Source organism: Alexandromys fortis, unplaced genomic scaffold (genome assembly GCF_014885135.2).
Source record: "Alexandromys fortis isolate MF-2015 unplaced genomic scaffold, M_Fortis_MF-2015_v1.1 scaffold_17, whole genome shotgun sequence".
In the NCBI taxonomy this organism is placed as follows: Eukaryota; Metazoa; Chordata; class Mammalia; order Rodentia; family Cricetidae; genus Alexandromys; species Alexandromys fortis.
The window spans coordinates 4,160,611-4,165,913 of NW_026067896.1; the positions used below are offsets into that span (position 1 = coordinate 4,160,611).

The 5,303-nt window shown below is 47.9% G+C and overlaps 1 long non-coding RNA gene across 1 annotated transcript; it reads left to right on the top strand.

Annotated features, from left to right (window-relative positions):
* The first annotated feature begins 252 nt into the window (after nt 1–252).
* Nucleotides 253–5,005, top strand: LOC126514475 (uncharacterized). Its single transcript, XR_007595579.1, has 3 exons — nt 253–451; nt 3,120–3,458; nt 4,792–5,005. It is a non-coding gene; the product is annotated as an uncharacterized lncRNA (long non-coding RNA).
* Nucleotides 5,006–5,303: the final 298 nt, after the last annotated feature.

The window sequence follows — 5,303 nt, forward strand, 5'->3', positions numbered from 1 at the left end:
TTGGGCCACACTGTACTTTTCCTTCTTGCCCACAGTTCCATCCCAATTATTGTCCTTGGTGGGTCTCTTTTTCACAATACTTTCTATTTCTATCCCCCGAATAATTGCCTTCCTTCCTTATGAAAAGCTCTTTATTCTGCCCCCACACTGGAACTTTCCTACTACAAGGAGCGATTTGCTGTGTTTATTTTCTTTGGAATCTTCTCTCTTTTATAGACGCAGGTCATTTATCAGCTGGGGATGGAACTCTTCCTGGTTGGGTCAGGGCATGCTGCAAACTGCCCCGTAATTGCAAGTCCCTGTAATAATGCTTTTCTTGGCCAGGACACAAACCACACTCGAGAAGGTCTTCCTGAGTGCTGAAGGTCAATCAACTAGAACTTTCTCAAGCTTTTAGAGGAGTGGATTCTGGAAACAAATCTGCTTCCCCAGGAACAACTATCCTCAGGAGGTGAGCATTAGTGATATCCAGGTACTAATCCTGACTCTAGTACCCGGGAGTGTCTTCCTTCCCAAGCCTTCCTCTAAGTTTCTTCATCTAAGGCCTAGGATTACATCAGAATTGCTTTGATTTTATAGGAAAATTTTGTTTTAACATGTGTTTACTTCACTGAATGTGTTCATGTTTTTGTGGTATATACTCATGATTGTGTGTGTGCACGCGCGTGCGCGTGTGAGCATGTAAGTCACAGGACAGCTTAAAGGAGTCAGTTTTTTTCATCTGTCCAGGAATGGACCTCAGGGTTGGTAGCAAGCATCTCTATCCAGGGGATCAACTCGTCGTCCAAAATCGGTTGAAAATTAAAAATGAAATAATTTGCAAACTGGGCATGGTGCCACATGCTTCTGATCCCAGTGATGGGGAGATGGGGTGGGATGAGACCTAGTTAAGGTCGGCCTTGACTGTGTATGGAGCTGGAGGCCAGCCCGAACTTTATAAGAACTTGTATCAAAACAAAAACAAACCAAAGGAAGAAAGAAAGAAAGAAAGAAAGAAAGGAAGAAAGAAAGAAAGAAAGAAAGAAAGAAAGAAAGAAAGAAAGAACAAAAGAAATAAAGAAACAATTTGGTAGCTTGGAAGCTGCGAAGTACTATATAAATGGAAGCTGTTGCTGGACCAGTTCCTATGGGAGGCCTGTGGCAGAAACAGAACAGTCTGGGTCTCATTTGCTTTGACAGGGCCTGTGCAGTCAAACCAATGGAAGCTACTTTGCTGAAGAGCTGCACATACAGGCATCTTTAAAAAGGCAGACAGATTCGGGGCATGGGGCACACTCCTTGAACCTCAGCACCAGTGGGTCAGAGGGCAGAGAGATCTCTGTTGTGAGTTTGAGGCCAGCCTGGTTGATATGGTGAGCTCCATGGGCCAGCCAGGGCTACATAGTGAGACCCCTGTCTTTAAAAAGAAAAACAAAAAGGTGAGAGGGGAGGGCAAATAAATAAAGTCACTCATTCACGGCCATGGTCCCTCTTCAAAGTTCTGAAGTTTCAGAATTAAACTAAAATAACCCAGCTGGCCTTGACCTGGGCCTCCTCCTATTCCACCTGCACCTCACCCAGCCAGGGTTAGCAGAGCCACGGGACCTGTCAACCCTACACCCTTTCCTACAGTAGCCTTGCTCTAGAGGGTCATACATTTCTTGCCTGCAAACTGGGGCTAGTTAAGTCCATAGCACCTGTCTCCACAGGACGTGTGAGGAATACAGAGAGGTAATGCTCCCTGGAGGAGGGACATGGCAAAGAAGCTAATTTTAGAGCAGAGGACTAAAGGCAAGAAGAGATGTTGCCAGAAGGGAATGGGTGCTGAGGAACCCTGCTCTCTGTCCCCCAGACCGGGAACAGCCTGTGCCTTTGACAAAGACATGAATGAGCTTGCTGTGTTCAGCAAGAGGCACAAAGAGATCCTGGCTGGAGTGAGGGCTGCCTGGGTGGGAGGGGCCTGGCAGTGCTAAGCTGAAGGGGAAAGTGGGAGAAGGCCAGAGTTCCAGCATCATGGCCCGGTCTCCCCACAGCTCCCTCCAGCTCGCCCCGCGGCTTTGAAGAGGCATTACTGTTCTGCCACAGTGGAGAGACTGTTCGATGCTCTGCAGCCCATGCCGCTGGGAGTTGAAGAACTTTCAAGATACACTTTATTTTCTCTTTGAGACCGGGTTTCTCTGGGTAGCCCCGACTGTCCTGGAACTCACTCTGTAGACCAGGCTGGTCTCAGATTTACAGAGATCTGCCTGCCTCTGCCTCCTCAGTGCTGGCATTAAAGGTGTGTGCCACCACTGCCCAGATGTCAAGTCATACTTCTTAAAGCCAGGCAGGGCGCTGGTATCTGGAATGCCAGCATTTGGGAGGAAACTGAGGCAGGAAGACCACCAGTGAATCTGAGACCAACTGGACTTACGGGCTGCAAGCCTTCTGCCGCTCTCAGTATTAACAGCCCACCGTGTTTAGAGCCAGTTTAGATTGGTATTTACAACTGTCTTTCAATTTTCTAGTACTCTGTGTACTAGTGATGAACTGGCGCCGGTTACTCAGCTTCCACAGGTCTCAGTTTCCACATTGGCTCTCAAGAAATTTGGATTGTATATAGGCTCCTATGTCTCCAAACCATCTCAATGGCAAAGTTAGAAACTCACTCATCGCTCTAGCTGCTCCTGGCTAACGTGAACGGAGCCCTGCCGATCCTCCCGGAACGCACTTTTCTCTCTCACTTCCTCGGGCACCATCCACGCTGTCCCTCTCCATACCTTGCTTGAACCGGGCAGAGCAACCGCTTATTAAAGCTCATATCACACCCCAGCGAAAGGCCCACTTGCTGTTTGCTCCAAAGTCCCTATGCACACAGCCTATGCGTCGCTGCCGGAGTGTTCTCTGACTTCCATGCCCCGTCCCCACCTGCCATCTGTCTTTGTCCTGTTCCCAAAACACGATGCCGAACTTTCCTGCGCCCTTTGTTGATTTTCAGTTCCTCTGCCTTTTCTTACATCTGAAACCTTCTTGGCTGAAAGCCCCCTTCTAGGGCGGCCTTGCCTGCCCTCCCTGCCTGGAGTAGCTTCCTACGACACCGTTTTCTAGCACAATGCTCCCTTCTTCAGGGACTGACCACAACTTCTCATTCGCTGTCTTAGGTCAGGCTCTCTAGGGAACAGCCCCGAGATGAGGAGACAAGTACAAGATGTATTGAGGAATCGCTCTCAAAAGGCAGCTGGCACGGAGCAGGACAGGAACGGGGCGAAGAGCGAGGCTCTGGAGTGCCGTCAAGCCTTCACTGCAGCCCACGGTGAAGCCTCGCGCTTGACTCTGCCTGTGACTCTATTCCTATTCCAGTCAGACGGACTCATCCATCAAGGACCTGGCACAGGGTGGGGTCAGCGCCCGAGAATCTCCAGCTTCCTCCAGCTGCCCAGGAACAGGCTTCTGGAAGGTTCCATGTGAGAAAGTGCACTTCACCAGGGCAGTGGCCACAGGTAGCAAAACTAAGATAATACCAGTCACGCTTGAATCTTTATTTTTGTTCAAGTTTTTGAAGTTAAGATTTATTTACACCATATCTCCTTTTCTCTTTTAACCCCTCCCACACCTCCCCTTTCTCCCTCTCAAATTCATGCCCCTTTTTTTGTTATTGTTTTTTACACACACACACACACACACACACACACACACACACACACACACCTTGCTCAATCCACTTAGCGTTGTTTGTATGTGTATAATTTCAGGGCTGGCCCATTGGTATTGGATAGCCCATCAGGGGCTCTTCCCTGGGAAAGAGTACCACTCCTCTCTGTGCTCCTTAGTTGCCTGTAGTTCTTAGTGCAGGAGTGAGGTCTCATGGAATTACTCCCTTCTGTGTTATTGGTGTTGTAGTTCTTATTTCGGCCTTGTCTGTTGGTGTTGTATTTATTTTGGCCTTAGGAAGCCATATTGTTGAGATATCATGGGTGATTACTCCTTTAAAAAAAGATTGCTTAATTATTTATCCATGTGTGTCCCTATCTCCATATAATCCACATCTACACATGTGTGTGCAGGTGCATACATGTTGGGGCTAGAAAAGGGGGTCAGGTATCTTCATCTGTCACTTTCTACCTATCCCCTTGAGTTGGATGTCTCCCTGAACCTAGAGCTCCTGTTCATTGGCTGTGCTAGAAGCCAGCAAGCCCCAGCAATCTTCCTGTCTCCCACCCTTGGAGCTGGGGTTACAGGCATTCAAGGGATGTCTGATTTATAATGGGGGAGACAGAATCTGAATTCCAGTTCTCACGATTTTGCAGCAAACACTCTTAACTGATGAGCCAACTCTCCATCCCATAATCCTTCTGGATTCTATTGTAATGCCCCAACTTAAATCAACACCAGCATAACCCTTTGGGGATACTGTAGAAGCCCCCCAAATCATGACATGAAGACTTAGTATTAGTTATGAGTGCTTGACCTTATCTTATGCTTGTCCCACTAGCTCTTATAACTTAATTTAAACTGTTTCTCTTCATATACGTTTTGCCTCGGGGCTTTTTACCTTTCATTCTGTAGTCCTGCTTTGCCGCTTCCTCTATGTCTGGCTGGTTGGCAGCTGCCTGGCTCGCTGACCCTGGACATCTCCCTCTCTTTCTTCCTCATTCTAGCTGGAGACTAGGTTCCTCCTCCTAGTTATTCTCTCTGCCCACCAGCCCCTCCTATGTCCCCTCTGCCTAACTATTTGGTCATTCAGCTTCTTATTAGACCAATCAGGTACGTTAGGCAGGCAAGATGAAACAACAACATATCCTTATCTAGCTAAACAAACGTTCTATCTTGCAGGAGGAGCTCAGCAACACAGCACAGGTCTAGGGTGTACAAGGTCCCGTATCAAGATCCAGCACAAAACTAGCAAAGAAGCCTCTTGGTCAGCAGATGTGGTGAGCACCCTGATTCTCGGCAGCTCTGCAGACCCCCTTTGTCTTGTACTCAGTCTGTGCATTTCTTCAGGGGGCAGTCCTTCAGTTACAGCCTTTCAGTAAATGAATGTCAATAAATAAACTGTATTTCCAAACTTTATGAGAAAAACTTCTCTCCCTTAAGTTTTTTTTTTTTTGGGGGGGGGTGTTGAGACAGGGTTTCTCTGTGCAGTCCTAACTTCCCTGAAATTTGCTTTGTAGACCAGGCTGGCCTCAAACTCAAAGATTTGCTGGGATTAAAGGCGTTTGCCACCGTGCCTGGCTATTTACCTAGTGGAACCCTGATTCCTCTAGCTGACTTACACATGCGGACTTCGGAGATCGCACAACTGAGCATGACATGGCCCCTTTCCCAGTGAGTTTGCAGCAGGTAAC